The following is a 21,416-nucleotide window of genomic DNA, read 5'->3' as shown; positions in this document are numbered from 1 at the left end:
GACAACCCGAAGCTAGGTGGCCCAATGTGTCACAACTATAGCATCTCATGTGAGCAATCTTCTCCATTTTCTCTTCTTTGTTCTTGCTCATTTGCTTTGCATCTTGATTCATCCTTGGACGTAATGCTCTTTCTCTTGCATTTCCACCCTTCTAGTTTTCTTCTTCTTTATCATCAAATCATCACCATCTTCATGGTTGATCTTGATTTGCTCTTGGGGTGTCTTCTCTTGCTCAACTTGTGGCTTTGGTTGAGGCTCTGGTTGAGGCTCTTCTAGTTGCTTCACCAATTGCTTGGTTGGGCACACTGAGGTAAGGTGACCCCAAGTGCGGCACATGAAGCACTTCACATGCTTGAACCTCTCTTCTTCTTTTATCTTCTTAATCTTCTCAATGTTAGGGCAACCATTTGCAAGGTGTCCTGCTTCATGACACCGGTAGCACATGGTATGAGAGAGCTTTCTTTGTTGTAGGTTCTTCATCTTTCTTTCTCTCTTTATTTCGCCCTTTGTCATCTTCCTCTTGAAGCCAAGGCCACACTTGTTACCATAGTTTCTTTGAGTCTTCAACATGTGCTCAAAGGTGACTTTTGAGTTGTAGCACCTCTCTAACTTGTTGCTCAATTTCTTCACTTCATTTTTGAGCTCATTGTTCTCCTTCAAAAGGTTAGTCTCACAAGACATAGAAGTAGAACAAGCATCTATTTGTGAAGAACATGGCATTTCTAATAAATCGTCACAAGAGGTGGATACATGCTTCATGCCTACATCACAAGGATTAGCAACAATATGTGATTGATCAATTGACCCATGTGATGAGCTCTCACTAGTTTTTGTTTTTCCATTAGAAATCTCCTTAGTGAGAAAAGCATGGTCTTGTACCAAGTTATCATGAGCAACACTAAGTTCCTCATGAGCCAATTTTAGCTCCTCATGTGAACAAGTAGTAACATAAAGTAGATGCTTTTATTGTTCACATGTGTTCTTTAGAAAAGAGTTTTTCATTTTTCAATTTCTCGGTTTTAGCCATCTCTTTTTCTAAAGCATTGATCATGCAACCATATCTATCTAGAAGCTCCTCATATGAATCAAGATCAATCACATTTGCATTAGATACCTTAGTGTCACCTTGTGACATGAAGCAATGTGATGTAGTTGGATAGCTCTGAAGAAACATCACTCTCGTACCTCGAGCATGATCCATCATTATCACCATCAAGTGTGCATGGAGTAGCATCATCATTGGCATCACTTGTGGCATCATCATCAATCTTGTCAAGTGATCTTGTGATATGATAATCATCATCATCACTTGACCATGAGGTGGAGCAATCTTTCTCAATCACCACATTGTGATCATGCTCGACACACTCATGCGCCTCCTTCTTCGGCTCATCATCATCATCAGAGACCGTCCCATACTTCTCATTGAGATAACTCCAAATCTCATGGGCGGTCTTCATGTCAATGATCTCTCCAAAGATGTTACCATGCAAGGATCTATACATGATGTTAGTTGCTTGGATATCGAGATCTAGGCATTTCTCTTGTGCTTGAGTTAGATTATCTTCATCCAACACATGAGGAAATCCTACATCTACCATCCACCACATTTGAATGCAAATAAACTTAAAATTGCATATCATCCAATTTTTCCATCGTGTAAAGTGTGTGTCATCAAAAATGTGTGGACAATCAACATCTAGCCCATAAGCCGCCATCTTCTTAGGTCGGTGAAGACCACAAATGAGAGACCTAGCTCTGATACCACTTGTAGGGTCGAGATGGCGACTAGAGGGGGGTGAATAGTCATTACTAAAACTTAATCATGTCGGCTAACTGAAACAAGTGTGGAATTAAAACTATCAGTCTAGCCAAGACTACATCCCTCTATCTATGTTCTCTAGCACCTTTCAAAGATCCTAATTAAGCAAGGTGTTGGGCTAGCTAGAGCTCACCTAATCAATTCTAGAAGCAAAGTCACACAAACCTATACCACTAGTACTTTAACCAACAGGGAGCTCCTACACATGCTAGTAAGCAAAAGCACAAAGCCAACTAAGCTCACTAGCAATGCTCAATAACAAGGCAACCAATGCCAAATTAGAGAGCGCAAATACTTAGCTACAAAAACTAAGCAAAGTGACTAACAAGGTTACACAAACCAAATTAGTCAAGCAAGTGAGCTACTTCTATGCTACACAAGCAAGAAGGTAACTAGTGAGCTATACAAGCAAACTAATTACAAGAGCAATTATACAAGCACAATGTATATGAAAGTAATTACAAGCTTGTGTAACAAGGATGCAAACCAATGGGAAGAATAAAGTTGACACGGTGAGTTTTCTCCCAAGGTTCATGTGCTTGCCAACATGCTAGTCCCCGTTGTGTCAACTGCTCACTTGGTGGTTCGGTGGCTAATTGGCATCACCCGCCAAGCCCACATGTCGGGCACCACAAGAACCTACCCTGAAAGTGAGGGTAGCTCAATGACACGTTTTACTAGAGTTGCTCTTCGTGGCTCCCGCGGGGCGAGCACAATGCCCCTCACAAAGCACTTCTCCGGAGCACCGCATAAGCTTTTTGCGGTCTTCGACAGAGACCACCACCAAGCCGTCTAGGAGGTGGCAACCTCCAAGAGTAACAAGCACCACCGTTGTTAACACTGGATTTTGGTCAATTCTGGAAGATGACAGGTAGGCCCACATGCGGGAAGAAGGGTGTTCGGCAAACAACGCAAGCGGTCGGCTAAATGCTTGTGCGGTCGGTTATTCTGGAAGGCGGTAACTCCATTCGGGAAAACAGAAGATGGCAGGCAAGACCGATCGGAAAGATGAGAGTTGTATTAATAAAGGAATCTATAAGTTTAGGATAAAGAATCGTAAGTTTCCAAGTTTGTTTAGAAGTTCCTTTGTAAATCGTAGTCCTTTGGGACTCACATTTTGTCTAGGGTATAAATATTGACCCTCGACCATTGTAATAAGGGTTCACAACCAAATCAATACAATCGGCCCCGTGCCAACTTTCGAGTCTTCTTGTCGTGTCGTCGAGTTCTTCGAGAGGAGTCATCGATCCGTCGACCTCCGTAAGTTCCGACAACCTTGTTATCATGTCTAGTATCATGCGGTGGATTTAGACATGGTGCAAGTAGTCTTGTTTGTTTTCAATGGTCGTGCGGCGGACCTTTGCTTGACAATCAAGAAGTCTTTGCTTATGCTTCGTTTATGAGTAGATACCGTGCGGCAGGCGTTTACTCATATGCTTAGTGAAAGCGAGATAGTTATCGGCTCTATATTAGATATGGCAAATCTAAATAGATTCATTAAGTTATCCAGTGTTGCATGTTTTTAATCCTTTATATATTTGTGACACACTTCTGCCCAATCTAGATCGATATTGTTCGGCCTTCTTTCTCTTGTGGTTTTATTCGTGCTTCAACGATCATTGTTTACTTTCATATTACCCTTGCAAAATAGATAACATGCTCATAGTGGCTGAATTGTCTTAATCTAGATTGTCACATGTTGCGGGTTCATGTATGTTAATCACGTTTAAGCTTTAACGAAACTAGGTGTCGTGCGGCAGATGCAGGTTTTAGTTTAGTTTAATCGTTTTTATTTGTATGTTCCTTCTTCATGGATCCCAATACGGCTGGATTGCCGAGCTTGGTTATGCATTAACTCATAATTAATTTCACTTGTTCAAACGTGTCTTCCCATGCACATGCATTCGGCAATTAGGTCTTTACGTGCATTTCACCTTACGATTAGCTGAATGGTTTATGAACTTGTTGGCAGACAGCTCTCTATAGCCGTATGTCGTTGTAAGTGGCTTCAGGGCCGTATATGTGGAACTGTCCGGTATTACCCGACATGTTCCGGTTTGACATTTAATTATTTTACTCCTTGTTAGTTTTCAGGTCAAACTGACTGGCACGCTTCCGGATAACGAAACGCCTGGGAACCCGATTGAAGCTACACTTTTCGGCTTGCTGTGTGTGAGGCACAGTGCGTCACATTTTGTGTCAACACACTTTTTGGCACGCCCGGTGGGACCATCTGCTAGTTCAAGATGGCATCTGAGATCAACAATGATCATGTTCTGGATGTAAGCATGGCAGAGTTGCCAGATAATTACAAGGAGTTAGTGCTACAAGCATGTGAGCAATACCAACGGAAATGCTTGATGTCTTTTTCCAAAAACAAGAGCAATAAAGTATTTCAAAAGCAGTCAATGCCAAGGGTTCTTCTTCCGCATCAAACTGATTATACTGAAGAGGAAGATGCTCAGAAGATGGCAGCCCTGGTCTATAAAGCCATGGGAGAAACCATGACAAACCATCACACAGCTTTCCTGAATACCTTTCGGGCAATCATGATCAGTACTTTTGGTCCAATGGTTGATAAATACTTCGAAGAAAATGTTGGACCACTCAGTGGGCCGACGCTTTTCAATGTTCCAAAGCATCAAGAGAAGCCTGTCGGAAAAGAAGTAGCGTCGCCTTCAAATATAGGTGGATTAACTCATACTGAAAAACAATCACATCCCACCTATGGCCAGGTGACATTTGGTACCACAGGGGAAGTGCCACCTTCAGCTTATAGAGTTTCTCCAATATCAAACAGATTGCAAAAGAATATGTATGGTGATGGGTATCAAGAATTTACTGATTATAGTGCTATCAATGCTATGCCAAATCCAGGGTATAGAAGTGTTTCAGGATTGCCTTCTGGAGTACAAGTACAAGGAAATCAGGATCCAGGTATTGATGTTTTGATGCACAGGATGGCTGATATGATGCAAAATCAGTTCGGCTTGAAGCCAAAGAATCAATCCTATTCATACAAGTCTCCTTATCCAGAATGGTACAACAGAGTGGCGTTACCTCCAAGGGTGAAGCCTCCAACAGATTTAACTAAGTTTTCTGGTCAAGATGATACTAGTACCATAGAGCATGTCAGTCGATACTTAATGCAGCTTGGAGAAGCTGCTTCAGATGAAGCTTGGAAGATTCGATATTTTCCTTTGTCTCTTACAGGACCAGCTTTCACATGGTTCACGTCTCTACCAGCTCATTCCATTGGTACGTGGGCAGAACTAGAGCAGAAGTTTCATTCATATTTCTATACGGGTACTAATGAGAAGAAATTGGTTGATCTCATGAATCTGAGGATGAGAACAAATGAAACACCATTGGAGTATCTTCGCAGATTTAGGGAGACCAAGAATATGTGTTATTCTCTAAATTTACCAGATGATCAACTACCTGGAATTGCTATAGCAGGAATGCTGCCGAATATCAGGGAGAAGTTGTTCGGTTTAGAGTTTGATGATCTCGGTCAACTTGCATAGCGTTTAGCAGCTATGAGTAATCAAGCCCAAGGATTCAGGAGAGATAATCGCTTTCAGAAGAACAATGCCACTAATGAGGTGTATTAGGGCTTTCTGGATGAAGCGACTGAGTATATTGATGAAGATGAGATAGCTGCAGCTGAGTTAAATTGGGCAAAGGAACCCACTCAAGTTAGTCAACGCTGGTTGAAACAACAAAAGGGAACCTATGATTTTGATGTTACTAAGGCAGACAGACTTTTTGCATTGTTGATAAAGGAAGGACGCATCAAGCTACCAGAAGGACATCCTATGTTACGTCCTGAAGGAGTGAAAGACAAAAAATATTGTGGCTTTCATAACACTAATTCTCATTCTATCAATGATTGCCGAGTGTTCAGAATGTGAATCCAGAAAGCTATCCAAGAGGGACATTTGAGGTTTGATGGCAAGATGAAAATTGATGATCAGCCTTTTCCACAAAATATGATTTCTTTCTCTGTGAATATGGTATCTGCCAATGATCTCAAAGGTAAAGGTAAGGTGAAAGTGTTGACTTCCGATAGAGCAAAGGAGAGTGGTGCTGTTGACCCAGATCGGCAAATCACCAGTAGAGAGCTGCAGCATCGAGTTCGGTTTCAGAATAGCCGAACCGAGAAAGGTCAAACTTCCAAACCCAGAATTACATCACGTATTTTGTTAAACAAGTGGCAGAGGGAACAAGAGAAGGAATACTATAAGAAACAATGGTTTGTGGAAAAATGCCGGAGGTATGAGGAAGAAGTATACCGAAGGAAGCAAGAAGAATACATGACAGAACAGGAGCAGTCTCATTAGGGTTGTTTGTTCTTTAGGCATTGTTGGAATGAAGGTTTGAGGTTGCCTGCAAGAAATAATTGTCCGGAGTGTAGTGCTCAGTACTCCGAGTATAGGCAATCTCGAGTCAACCGCCGTCCCGTCTATGAAAGACTTGGAACGAAGGTTCCTGAAGATGATCGGCGCTTAAAAATAGGTGGCTTTGAGAATCAGCAAAGGAAGAGAGTTGCAGGTTCAGGTTGGATTCATGATAGAGTGCATGATGAAGAAGCTGACTTCTGTAAATACGTATGGCAAAAAGGACAGTGGTGTCCTCCAGGTTTGAGGAAAAGCCAGAAAAGAAGAGTACAACGATTGAGGAATAGGGAGTTGGAACAGGAAGTTACAGAAACAAAGCAAATTTGGCGTCCTAAAAAGAAGCCTGATGGGTGTGGTCCTTCGGCTAATGCTTGCATGGCTTTCTTCCTCCCATCAGAGTATATAGCTCCCGAGAGCCAAGATGTCCAAGAAGAGGTGTGCTACGATTTTGATGAAAGTGAATGTCAGGATTTGATGGCTCAGCTTGTATTAACACAGCAGGCTGTTTTTGATAAACCAATCAAGAATCGTCACTTGAGGCCACTCTATTTAAAGGGATATGTCAATGGCAAGCCTTTAACTAAGATGTTTGTCGATGGAGGGGCTGCTATCAATATCATGCCTTATACTACCTTCAGGAAACTTGGGATGACTAATGAAGAATTATTGAAAACTGACATGGTGCTTAGGGACTTTGCTGGCAATCCTTCCGATACCCGAGGTGCTATCCATGTCGAGCTGACTATTGGGTCAAAAACTCTGATTACTACCTTTTTTGTCATTGATGGCAAGGGGGCATATAGTCTACTCTTGGGCAGAGATTGGATCCATGCTAATTGTTGCATTCCTTCAACTATGCATCAAATTCTCATTCAATGGATTGGAGATGATGTTGAAGTTGTACATGCTGATAATTCGGTAAGTGTTGCTGCCACAGAATCTACCTATTGGGAATATGAAGGCGTCGATTGTTTCTCTGGAAAAGTGTGGAAGGAAGGTCCTGTAAATGTTTTCAGCGAAGGCCAACAGCCGATCCAAGCAGTCGGCTCTCATAGCAATTTTTAATGGGAAATCCCGTCGATGGCAACAAAGGAAAGTTGGGGCGTGGTTTTATGTCGGCTGACAAATTGGAAGAAATTGATGTTGGTGATGATTCTAAGCCAAGGCCGATGTATATCAGTGCGAAGTTAGACCTAGAATATAAATCAAAGTTGATAAACCTGTTGAAAGAGTTTAAAGATTGTTTTGCTTGGGATTACACGGAAATGCCTGGATTGGATCGTTCCATTGTTGAGCATCGATTACCCATTAAACCTGGATTTCGTCCTTACAAACAACCTCCACGAAAGATATACAAAGAGGAGGTATTGGCCGATGTAAAGAAGGAAGTTGAAAGATTAATAGAAGCAAACTTTATTCGGCCATGCAAGTATGCAGAGTGGATGTCAAATATAGTACCGGTATACAAGAAAAATGGAAAAATGAGAGTTTGTATAGATTTCAGAAATCTTAATAAGGCAACTCCCATGGATGGTTACCCAATGCCAGTTGCCGATTTACTAGTAGATGCATCGGCAGGATATGAAGTCATTAGTTTTATGGATGGTAATGCTGGCTATAATCAAATTTTTATGGCAATAGAAGATATTTCTAAAACAGCTTTCAGATGTCCTGGTCATATTGGTTTGTTTGAATGGATAGTCATGACGTTTGGATTAAAGAATGCCGGTGCAACTTATCAAAGAGCTATGAATTATATTTTTCATGAGCTGATCGGCAAGATTGTAGAAATATACATCGATGATGTAGTAGTCAAGTCTAGAGATCATGAAAGACATTTAGCCGATTTAAGAAAAACTCTGGAGTGCACAAGAAAGCATGGTTTGAAGATGAATCCAAACAAATGTGCCTTTGGAGTTTCGGCTGGTGAGTTTTTGGGATTTTTAGTTCATAAAGGGGGAATTGAAGTTGGAAAAAAGAGCATGGAAGCAATAGACAAAGTTGTGCCGCCAACGAATCTTACAGAATTACAATCATTGTTAGGCAAAATCAACTTTGTAAGAAGATTCATATCCAATCTATCAGAGAGAGTTTTACCCTTTTCTCCGCTATTAAAGCTCAAGAAAGATCAAAAATTTGTATGAGGCGACGTGCAACAAAAGGCTTTTGATGAGATCAAGCAATATATGAAGGCACCACCTGTGCTGGTACCTCCACAACTTAACAAGCCTTTTAAGTTGTATGTGGCGGCCGACAGCCTAACAATAGGATCGGCCCTTATGCAAGAGTTTGAAGGAAAAGAAAGAGTCATAGCTTATCTTAGCCGAAAGCTGCTAGACCCGGAAACAAGGTATTCGGCTATAGAAAAACTTTGCTTGTGCGTGTATCATTCATGTATCAAATCTCGGCACTATTTGTTGAATGCCGAATGCGTGGTAGTTTCTGGTTTTGATGTGATCAAACATATGCTATCAATGCCAATTTTAAATGGAAGAATTGGCAAATGGATTTTAGCATTGTCAGAATTTAATTTGAGATACGAATCGGCTAAAGCGGTAAAGGGTCAAATTATTGCCGATTTTATTACCCAACATCGGGATCTTTCTGTTGAGGCGATAAGCATTGTGCCTTGGGCCTTGTTCTTCGATGGATCATCTTGTAACAAAGGTGGTGGTGCTAGTATTCTCTTGATTTCCCCACAAGGAAAGATTTTTGAGTATGCGGTTCCTATTGACTTTCATGTTACTAATAATCAGGCAGAGTATGAAGCATTGCTTAGAGGGCTTCGGCTTCTTATAGAAGTAAGGGCCGATGCTGTTGAAATCTTTGGAGATTCTGAGTTGGTGATTAATCAACTGAATGGTCAGTATGAATGCAAGAACAATGTATTAAGAGAATATTATGAGGAGTGTAGAGAACTTTTGAAGAATTTTCTGGTAGTGACCTTGCATCATATCCCTAGAGAGTGCAATGAAGAAGCAAATAAGTTAGCTCAAGCTGCTTCTGGGTATCGAGAGAGTCGGGAAATTTTTGCTATAGAAGGAGGTGTTTTAAATACTGATCAGGTAGATGGTGATTGGAGATACGAAGTTACCAATTATCTGAAAGATCCATCTCAAAGGGTTTCCCGAAAACTCAGGTATAAAGCTCTCAAATTTGTGTTTCTTGATGATCAGTTATATTACAAGTCCATCGATGGAGTATTGCTCAAATGTTTAAGTCAAGAAGAGGCCAAGAAAGTGATGTATGAGGTTCATGAAGGATTGTGTGGTGCACATCAGTCGGCTTATCGGATGAAGTGGATAATTAGGAGAACTGGTTATTTTTGGCCAACTATGCTGGAAGATTGTTTTGAATATTACAAAGGGTGTCACAATTGTCAAAAATTCGGCAATATTCAAAAAGTTCCAGCGTCTGCTATGAATCCTATAATCAAGCCTTGGCCGTTCAGAGGATGGGGTATGGATTTAATTGGTCAGATCAATCCTCCTTCTAGTAAGGGACACAAATTTGTACTCTTGGCCACGGATTATTTCACCAAGTGGGTTGAAGCTATCCCTTTGAAGAAGGTAACGTCAGAGAATATGATCAGTTTTGTTAAGGAACATATAGTTCACAGATTCGGGATTCCTCAGACTATAACAACTGATCAAGGAACTCAGTTTACTTCTTCAGAATTCTGTGACTTTGCCAAAAGTATGGGGATTAAGTTATATAATTCTTCTCCTTATTATGCACAAGCTAATGGTCAGGCAGAAGCATCAAATAAGATTATGATTAAAATTATCCAGAAGAAGATTGATGAAAAACCAAGGAAATGGCACTTGGTTCTTAATGAAGCATTGTGGGCTTACCGAATGGCTTGTCATGGGTCCATTCAAACATCTCCCTATGAACTGGTTTATGGACATCATGCTGTGTTACCATGGGAACTGCGGTCAGGATCAAGGCGAGTTATTTTACAGAAAGAATTGGCAGAAGAAGACTATAAGAATCTGATGATGGATGAATTGGAGGATTTGCATTTGATTCGTCTTAAGGCATTAGAAAATATTGAGAAAAATAAATTACGCGTCGCCAAGTATTATAACAAAAGGGTTAGGTTGAAGCAATTCGCAGAAGGAGATTTGGTTTGGAAAACTGTATTGCCGGTTGGAACAAAGGATAGAGCGTTCGGCAAATGGTCTCCAAATTGGGAAGGTCCTTTCCGAATAGTAGAGTGTGTACCAGGCAATGCATATATATTGAAGACTTTATTTGGGGAGGAGTTTACCAGAGCTATTAATGGAAGATTTCTTAAGAAATACTACCCCAGTGTTGAGGTTGGTTCGTGAATGTAGATCAGAAAAACCGACAGAGAGAAAATCGCCTTTGGCCTAAAAATCAGATACAAGACTGAGGATAGCCGATATCATTCATATCGCCTTTAGCACAAAATAGCCGATGCAGTTTGCATCGCCTCTAGCACAAAAATGTTTATCTGAAACTGGGTTGTTTTCGGCATTTTTTCTGGCAGTCGCAAATGGAATTTTATCGAAAAGGATCAAAGAAGTAAATATTATTCCAAAGGACGAGATTATTTATAAAAGTTCATCCTAATACAAACTACTCCTCAAATAATTTGTTGAGGACGGATTGGGGGTTTGTGATTTCGGCAAGGGCAGCAGCATGATCGTCATAGGCCTCCAGACGCTCATCGATGTCGTCGACTTCGTCCGGGCGTCCTCCAACAAAGCCAACTGGCTGGGAGGAGTAATCCTCGTTGGTTTGGGAGGTCATCGCCGCCAGCCTGAGAGAAGCGCCGAGGTGCACACCTTGGATGACGGCCTGATCAATGCGGCCGTCCACAGCATCAAGGCGTGCCTCGGATGTCTCCCCCTGAGCATTCACCTTGTCGGCAATCTTGTTCGCCGCCGTCTTCAAGCGGTCATTCTCCGCGGAAAGAGCTGGGCATGAAAGAAGAAATGGGTCGGCAAGCAAAGGAAGTTAGGATGATAAAACTAAATGAAGATATCAAACCGGTGATGGCGTCGCAGAATTGTTTCCGCTGATCTTCCCATTCGGCTTGATCGATGCCGAACTTCTTGGAGACGTCGCCTAGCTCCTCCCGGGCTTCGTCCCTCTCTTGGCGGAACTTGAGCGCCTCCTCGTGGGAGTATGGATGGTGTGCATCTGCTGGCTCTGTCGAACCCCAAGGGTTGGAATGGTAAGAGCTTGAGGAGCTGGAAGACCCGGAGGAGCCGGATGATGGAGTTCCCGGTTGAGCTGCCGACACCGGAGGAAGGAGATGGTATTGGCTGGAGCTGATGACTCTTATCCTGATGAATGAGGAAGGAGAAATCAGAATTAAGAGATGAACGAGGAAGTTGCAAAGGGGGCAAAGAACCGGATCATACCCACGACGCCGGCAGCGCGATGCTCTGCTTCCTTCAGCCTCTCCGTCGGCAGGACGCTTGCCACGGTTGCCGCTGTTCGTCATTTGCTTTGATGGAGGTTAGGGTTTCCTTCTGAAATGAATCGAACGAAGGAAGTGGAAGAGACGGATGTGAGAACGCTGAGGCAAAGATAGTGATGAAGGCCAATGGAAGGGGCTATTTATAAGCCGAAGCGAAAGATCGTGGCGAATTCCACGGGGTTGTGGGACGAGAATCCCGAACGGCGGAGTAGGTTTGTTCCCTTTCGGATGGGCCGTTACTGGATTGGGCCAGGCCTGAGTTAAGTCGAACGTCGCTTGAATATCTCCATGATTTATTGGAGCCAACATTGTTCGGCTATACCCTCACAATATTTGGACTGGATTCGTTCGGCTATCGGAAGAATGGAGATAATCGGCTACATCCTAATCGAGTAATTTAAGGGAAAATGGCCGATTGCTTTTTTCCGAACGAATGAAAATAAGTGAACATAAAGTTGTTTAATCAAAGAAAAAAGGGTATCACACTTAGAGTTTATTACAAGTCTAGTGTCTACTGGTTCAGAAGATGATTGATTGCTTCTATGGCCTCAGTCCTGATTCGGCTAACATTATCTAGCACTTTTTGATCTTCATCTTCAGAACTCTAGATGCTGGACAACTTATTTTTGATCTGCTGGTCTTCTTTGATGGTCAAAGCTATCTTTAGTGAAGTTGCTTCTATGTTCTTCGGCAGATTGGCTATATGGGCCCTGTGAGACTGAATTTTGGCATTCAGTTCGACTAGTTGAGTTTCTAGTCTGATTTTTTCATCTTCCATGGATCTCAGTTCAGGCTCCAAAGTTGCCAAAGAATTTCTCGTAGTCTGGATATGGGAGTGAAGATCTTTAATCTCCAGCTTTTTTAAAGATCTATCCTTCTGCAGAGCGGCCCTCGAAGATATGTTCTTGGTTGCCCTTCTCACCATAGCAAAGTGATCATCAAGATGGGCTGCAGATTCTAGAGGAGCCTTGAGAGCAGAAGGGATATCTTGATCAATGAGTTCAAGGAGGTCTTTTATCTGGTCTGCATCCTGAACCAGACTAATAGTATCCTTATTCAGCAGAATAATCACTTCTTTTAGCCGAGCCTGATTCTCCAGTGACAAAGTTTGATTAGAAGTGATCTCTTCACCTTTCTCAATAATGTAGTCCTCAATAGAGAAGGAGTAACTGGTGATCGGTTTAGTGATGTTCTTCTAGACAAAGAGGAAGAAAGAAGGTGTTAGCCGATTGGGTAATTTTGCTAAAATATAGTATGAGACAAGGCATTACCTGTTGGGCTGATTGGTCATCAGGATGGGTTATACCCTGGCTTGCTGGAGGACTTGATTGAAGGTTCAGAGGAGATGGATCTGGAGATTGATCAGGAGAAGTTTCCCTTGCTAGTTCATCTAAGATCTCATCTATTCTCAGTAAAGTAAATGATAATGTGCATAAGGGATAGATGTTGTTAAAAAGAAAAGAAAGGAGAATTGGTTGAACAATGTTACCTATAGTCTCATCAGGTGTATGAGCCTTTAAACCTTCAGCCTCATGAGTCTCTGAAATTTCTCTATCATGAATTTCTTCATCTTCAGTAGAGACTTCAGGGGTTGGTTCTGCAGGTGCTGAGGTATTGCCCAGTGTGGGAATTTCAACTTGTGGCTGCAATGGAAGTAATGGATATAAAGGTAGTCAGGCTTACTGCTAAGTGAAATTGTTGACCTGATAAGAAAAATAAAAGATTCATACCTTAGGAGGTAATCTGGCTTTCTTGGTCCTTGGTTTCTTGGGTAAGAGGAAACTTTCAGGTGTTTTCCTTTTGCTTTTTCCTCTTGAAGATGCAGCAGCTGAAGTAGTAGGAGTTTTCATGAATGCCTTTAAAGGTGCTGAATCCAAAGTTATAGGAGTTTTCATGAATTCCTTTAAGTCTGGAGCATCAAACCCCAGAGCAGGTTTGGGACCAGCCGGATAATACTGAATTGCTTTGGCAGGGGGAGTAAACTCAAGATCCTGTGCATGACCAGATGTTAAAATAAGAAGTGGATTCAAGAACAAGAAGTGATGAGCATAATAAAATTACCTCACTGTCAGAAGCAAAATCGGGTTGCAAGTTTTTGCATAAAGAATGAGCTGATATATTGAAGATATGAGCATGCCATTCTTGCCACCAAGAGACAAAGAGGGGATGAGCAGCATCTATTAGCCCAAATGGAGATGGTTCATATATTGGTAATTCCCATCCTAATTCAAAGACCTTCTTGGCTTCCATTCCTTCTGTTATTACTTCCCTTGATTTTATGATTGTTGAGAAGAGGAATTTTGGAGGCAGTTGGCCGCATCCTAATTGTCTGGCCACCATGTTTGGATAATAGAATTCATAGGTGGACTGTACTAATCTCCCATGATGAAATTCGGCTGGCAAAGTGCAAGGTTTGATAAAAGAGTTGAAGATCTCTGTGGATTCTTGGCCTGAACAACCAATTTCATAGCTGAACTTGCAGGGTAGAGTCAGATCTTCATTTTCTCTGTAAGGAAACCAGAGCACATTGCCGAATCCTTTGAAAAATAGCTTGAAGAGATGACCAATGTCTATATCAATGCTTATAGATGCTGCTGCTTCCCCCATAGGTCTGGCAAGCCTTAACCTTCGCTGTGCTGCCTTCAGCATAGTTAACTGAGGGGAAACTTAGGTTGAGGAGGCTCACAGGGGTTATCTGATGCATATATAGTTGGAGCCACATTTGAATTAGCCACCAGGGACCATTCACACAAGAAATTTCTCCACTTTGGCGCATCTGAAGGGTGATCTGATGCATCATATAATAGGCCGACCCTAAAAGATATTTGCCTAATGGGATCTGGGTGCCTGCAGCTAAGTCTTCAGCCATTACCATGTGATTCAGGGTTGGTTCATTGGATTTTCCACAGAAGATGAATCTGCATAACCACATATTCATGAAGGCTTTCAACTCTTTGTCAGAAACGGTGCCGGATGCATTCATATAGTTCTGGATATGTTTGACCCATCCACATCCAGAACTGACGGCTCTTTGATTACTCTTGCTCTTGTACTTATGAGGATATACTGGCAATGACACATTCAAACCAGTCATCATGAATACGTCGGCTAAAGTGATAGTCATAATGCCATGACCAAAGATAAAGGCATTGGTAGCGTCAGACCAAAAATGAGAAGCTGCTATCAGAAGGGAATCATTCCTGGGTGTTTCAGCTAAAGATAACTCCAGACAATGACTGATGTCCTGACTTTCCCAGTGGCTGCTGCTCTTCTCCAACATTCTCCTGTACCAGTTGCGCCATCCGGTGATTGGAGGAAATGGCCAATTCTTGAATGTGTTTGGCCATCGGTTTGGTGAAGTAATCCCAGACTTGAAAAGAATTCTTTGGGTTTCCTTCTCAATGATTTCAGAGGGGTCAGGATTTCCCATTGGGCCGAGGAAATAAGAATCGGGGTTGGCAGCATAAGGGATTAAAATCTGGCTCTTGTACTCCTTTAGAAGATGATTGAAATCAGAGGGGAGTAAATCAAGAGAGAAGCGGAAGAATGAAATGAAAATTGCCGAATATAAATAAAGTTTACCTCTGGGATTTCATCCTGGGTCGCCATTGAAGATTTGAAGGAGATCTGAGGTTGCGCTGAAAGCTTTTCTTGGGCAGCGATTGCGGTTTTGAACGGTGATGACCTAGGAGGATGAAAGAGCTTGTGGTCAATTTCAGAATAAAACAACTTTTATCCCGAAATTGAGGGGGCATGTGTTAACACTGGATTTTGGTCAATTCTGGAAGATGACAGGTAGGCCCACATGCGGGAAGAAGGGTGTTCGGCAAACAACGCAAGCGGTCGGCTAAATGCTTGTGCGGTCGGTTATTCTGGAAGGCGGTAACTCCATTCGGGAAAACAGAAGATGGCAGGCAAGACCGATCGGAAAGATGAGAGTTGTATTAATAAAGGAATCTATAAGTTTAGGATAAAGAATCGTAAGTTTCCAAGTTTGTTTAGAAGTTCCTTTGTAAATCGTAGTCCTTTGGGACTCACATTTTGTCTAGGGTATAAATATTGACCCTCGACCATTGTAATAAGGGTTCACAACCAAATCAATACAATCGGCCCCGTGCCAACTTTCGAGTCTTCTTGTCGTGTCGTCGAGTTCTTCGAGAGGAGTCATCGATCCGTCGACCTCCGTAAGTTCCGACAACCTTGTTATCATGTCTAGTATCAAGCGGTGGATTTAGACATGGTGCAAGTAGTCTTGTTTGTTTTCAATGGTCGTGCGGCGGACCTTTGCTTGACAATCAAGAAGTCTTTGCTTATGCTTCGTTTATGAGTAGATACCGTGCGGCAGGCGTTTACTCATATGCTTAGTGAAAACGAGATAGTTATCGGCTCTATATTAGATATGGCAAATCTAAATAGATTCATTAAGTTATCCAGTGTTGCATGTTTTTAATCCTTTATATATTTGTGACACACTTCTGCCCAATCTAGATCGATATTGTTCGGCCTTCTTTCTCTTGTGGTTTTATTCGTGCTTCAACGATCATTGTTTACTTTCATATTACCCTTGCAAAATAGATAACATGCTCATAGTGGCTGAATTGTCTTAATCTAGATTGTCACATGTTGCGGGTTCATGTATGTTAATCACGTTTAAGCTTTAACGAAACTAGGTGTCGTGCGGCAGATGCAGGTTTTAGTTTAGTTTAATCGTTTTTATTTGTACGTTCCTTCTTCATGGATCCCAATTCGGCTGGATTGCCGAGCTTGGTTATGCATTAACTCATAATTAATTTCACTTGTTCAAACGTGTCTTCCCATGCACATGCATTCGGCAATTAGGTCTTTACGTGCATTTCACCTTACGATTAGCTGAATGGTTTATGAACTTGTTGGCAGACAGCTCTCTATAGCCGTATGTCGTTGTAAGTGGCTTCAGGGCCGTATATGTGGAACTGTCCGGTATTACCCGACATGTTCCGGTTTGACATTTAATTATTTTACTCCTTGTTAGTTTTCAGGTCAAACTGACTGGCACGCTTCCGGATAACGAAACGCCTGGGAACCCGATTGAAGCTACACTTTTCGGCTTGCTGTGTGTGAGGCACAGTGCGTCACATTTTGTGTCAACAACCGGCTTGCAAGATGACCACCTACTGCCACTCAATGCAATCGCACTAGAATCGCTCACTCACTCAATCAGATGAATACTATCAAGCATATGTGAGATAGAGGGCTCCCAAGCACTACCACATAAGCCACCAAGGCTCTAGTGTCCTCAGCTACCAGCCCAAGGCCAAGATCCCTTCTATTTATAGCCCCACGAAAATAGAGCCATTGTACCCCTTCACTAGGCATAGCCCGGGGTGACCGGACGCTCCAGTCAGATCGACCGGACGTAGGACCTTAGCGTCCGGTCAATGGATGCTCGCCACATGTCGCCTCCGTTCAACCTCAGTCGCTTGATCTCAATGGTCAAGTGATGACCGGACACAGCACAGTGCCAAGACCAGACGCAGGACTCTAGCATCTAGTCACTTCCAGTAAGCTCCCAGAGCTGCTCAACCGCTACCAGACGTGTTTGATCGGTCACGGTCCTTTCTCCTTTCCTATGTGCCTCCACATCCATGGGATTGGACGCACCCACCCAGCGTCCGGCCATGAAGTGTCCCAGCATCCGGTCAAAGACTGACACCTACGCCTCCACTATTGCCACTGATCGGACATAGGACCCCAGCGTCTGGTCACTGTGTGACCAGCGTCTGATGCACTCTATGATACCATGTCTTTTCTATATAGGGTGCTGGTGGCACCATCGGACTGTCCACACTCTACGGGCAAACACTCCGCCGGTGAAGTTTCAAACCCTTCTCGCCTTTGTTTCATCGCCGAGTTGATCCACATCAACTCCAACTTCATCTCCGCTGTAAACGTGCCAACACCACCAAGTGTACACCACCATGTGTATGTGTGTTAGCATTTTCACAATTATTTTCCAAAGGATTAGCCACTCAACTTGCCACACCACTCGATCCTAGCGATGATGCAAAGTTAGATCACTCAAGTGGCACTAGATGACCGATATGCAAACAAGTTTGCCCCTCTTGATAGTACGGCCATCTATCCTAAACTCGATCATCAACTTCTCTACACACCTATGACCAATGAAATGAAATGCCCTAGGTTATACCTTTGCCTTGCGCATTCCATTCTGTTTCCTCCAATGTTGATGCAACACATGCACCAACACGATCAACAATGATATGATCCACTTCATATATCATGTGATCATATTGGTTCATCAATCTTGACTTCACTTGCTTTTCACCATTGCCTTCGTCCATTGGTGCCAAATCTTGCTCAAGCTTCACTGCCACGCGGTCCATCGCTCCAAAGCCTCTGACTTGCCCTTCACGCTTGCAACCGGTCCATCAAGACAAGTTATGTCTTGATCTTCTCCACCTTGATCACATGACTCAGTGTCATGTCTCATGTGCAATGAGCTCCTTCATCATCACATGTGTGAGCTTTGCAACATCTCCAAGCCATTTTCACCTTCATGGCATATGTTGCTCACACACATGTACCTATGGACTAATCACCTACGTATCTCACATAAACACAATTAGTCCACCTAGGTTATCACTCAATTACCAAAACCACACAAGGACCTTTTAGGGACCTATCCGCTACTTGTGAAGTAATAGAAGAGAGGATTTCTAGTGTCCAATGGAAGTACCACTACCAATGCTAGGGCTCTATAGAAATGTGGCAGAATTACCTAATCTAATGTCTCCCAGGGGTACTTGTCTTCCATTAGACACTAAGTACCCAAGAGAGGACACTAAACTATGCAGTTCCGCCAAGCACGCCCCAAGGGAGAACTCAAAAATCCATATTTTTCCATCAGGATCACAAATGAGAGAATAAAGCTTACAACGTTCTTAAGTCATTCCTTACATTACTTTATTACAGTACTAGAATATTACCTCAATTTATTATACAACAAAATCTAACAATGTTATCAGAGTTACAGAGGAAGCAAGATTAATTTAATGACATGGTGAAGCGTTAATATAGTGGACATTTATATACAAGAGATACTAACAGAGTATACATCTTCTCTTATAAAAACCTTTCATGAGGGTTCTAAATAAACACTATGGTCATAGCATGAAGGATATCCTCTCTGAGCCCACCATCAAGTTTCCACACAGAAGAGTCAGCTCTAAGTATTCTTCGATCACCTGCAACAAGGGGAATAAAACCCTGAGTACTCAATTGTACTCAGCCAGACTTACCCAACAGGAGAAAAATAAAAGACTCCAAGGATATGCAAGGCTATCTGGCTTGTGGGTTACTGCATCTATGGAAGCATTACTAAACATGTGTCCTTATATTTAATTTCATTAGAAGTCATCATTAGTTCATTAACTAACCATTCTATGTAAGCACCTGTGCTACTTTTAAGCAGGTCATAAGCAATTAGAACCATTTTACCATCTTTCATATTCCAGTTCTTATTACGGTGCTAGATCATAGACAAGTCGTACCGTATCACATGGTGATTTATGAACCAATGTATCTCAGCTAGGTACCCTGAAACACACGCCCCGCTTGTACCCCAGGCATAAGCAAGACCAACCCACCACTCTCCTGTCAAGGGATCCAGGTCCCTATCCAAACTTGGACTCTAAGCCCCCACTCCTAAGTCCCAGACTCAGTGTGGTGCTTAGACCTCCACCATCCCCGCCTCCAATCAGTTAGTCCAGAAAGAGTAGGAACCAATGACAAGAGAGCAATGAGCCTTCCCACTCCTATAAGCAAAGTATGTGCTCAGGATAATAAGTCTGTGACCTGACTAGAATCCACAGCAATGGACGGTCCTCAATCAACATAGGTGGGACAAATGCAACCAGAGCCTTACCAAGCCCAAATCCAAATCCAAAGTATGGTCCCGCCCGGTCTCCAATTCTTATCCATATATATTTCATGCGATAGTAACATAATAATAGTAACAATAATATATTTCCTATCTCTCACGAGTGATAGGCAATCACTCGACTTCTACCGGAGTCCTATAGCATAGCAATCTACACGATCCAGCCATACTAGTAAGACTCATAGGATAAGGATATATATATATATATGCAAGTGGGTTTCATTCAACTCCTTAAAACTTAATGCACAAGCATAAAAAAGTGCAGAATAATAGGGGTTATGCACCGAGGCTTGCCTGGGTAAGATATAACCAAGTTAGCTTTTATCTTAGTGGCATGATTATCAAGTCACCATCTGCTTCCGCTACTCTCAATGACTCCACGATCCAACATCGCTCCTATCATGAAATACGTGGATGCAATGTAGGGACGTAAATAATCAACAGTAACTGCAACTCTAACGAGCTAGCTCTAATGACTAACATACTAGGCCATGTATCCACGTGGTCAAGTGAGGCTCGTTTCTAGAAAATGTTTTCATTCTACAAACCCCCAATTATTTTTGACATTTGATTGATTAAATATATATTTTCGTAGTATGGCTCATTTAGTTACCTTAACAAACTAATTCCTATGGAGCTACAAAAATTACAGTGAGCACCTAATAATGTTAGGGATCTACTGTAAAAATTTCAAGGCCAGTACTACTACCAATTCATCACAATAATTCCTACAAGTTCATGTTTTACCCATTTTAAGTGCTTCAAATTAATTAGTCTACTCTTGAAAATTCTATGAAACTAGGTGAACCAAATACATTGGCAGATAGGTCATGATTTTAGAAACCTAACAAAATAGGTTTCACAATTTTTGGATTCTTACAAAATTTAATATTAAATTTGCAAGTTTACTTAGAAGCTAAATTAGGAATTGTCTTAGAATTGAAAAGGCCGGCGGTAACCGGATCTGGCCCGGCAGACCAATACGGCCCACGCGGAACGCGGGCGTGCACAGCAGGCCAGCCCAGCCATAGCCCAAGGCGGGGAGTCCACGCTGGCACTTTAGCAAATGAGCCGTCGAACTTTTCCCGAACCACAACTAGGTCCTGATACTATTTCTTCCTTTCTCTAGCGAATTCACTTAACCCCCTGGATTTTTTCGAATTTACCTGTGCGCACCGCCGACCGGCGCGGTGAGCGGCGGCAGTGAGCATCCACACCGGCCACTAGAGGCCTACATGGACCCACTTAGCGGGTCGGTTGCCATCTATGTCTACATGCACTATGACGGGTGGCGGTTAGGGACTCAGAGACACATTGGCGTGAGTTGTAGTGGCGAGTGGCTATCCGCGGTGGTGACGTGACTATTTTGGCGAGCCTACACCCTCACAGCAAGGTAGAGATGGCAAAGAAGCATTAGTAGCTCACCGTGGTGCACTCCCCAATGATGGTTGAAGTAGGGGAGCACTGCAACGGTCTAGCCACGGGCGACCGAGTAGGGCGGCAGTGCCCTATGATGGATAGCGGTGTGTCACTCCACCGATGATGAGCACCCTAGCCAAAATACTGCGAGCACCGAATAGAGGGAGTCAAGGTGAGCTCAGGGTTACGAGCAATTGAACTGCTACCACGCCTACATGCCTTACCCCCAACCTTCTGGTCACGGTGGCGAGCAAAAATGCCAATTTGCCGGTGGGTAGTGACTGGTCGAGCTTGAGGGGAACAGAGCATCTAGCTGACTACCTATGCTACTCACTAGTGTGAGGAATTGGATTGATAAGCCTTGAGCTAGGTGAATTGAAG

General features: G+C 42.6%; 1 pseudogene; it reads right to left on the bottom strand.

Moving 5' to 3' along the window:
• Window positions 1-21,416, bottom strand: part of LOC136510682 (protein SOSEKI 4-like) — a 54,323-nt pseudogene that overhangs the window by 11,214 nt on the left and 21,693 nt on the right.

This window comes from Miscanthus floridulus, chromosome 16 (assembly GCF_019320115.1).
Source record: "Miscanthus floridulus cultivar M001 chromosome 16, ASM1932011v1, whole genome shotgun sequence".
Taxonomy (NCBI): Eukaryota; Viridiplantae; Streptophyta; class Magnoliopsida; order Poales; family Poaceae; genus Miscanthus; species Miscanthus floridulus.
Note: the sequence above shows the minus strand (reverse complement) of the source record. Positions and strands in the feature narration are given on the sequence as shown.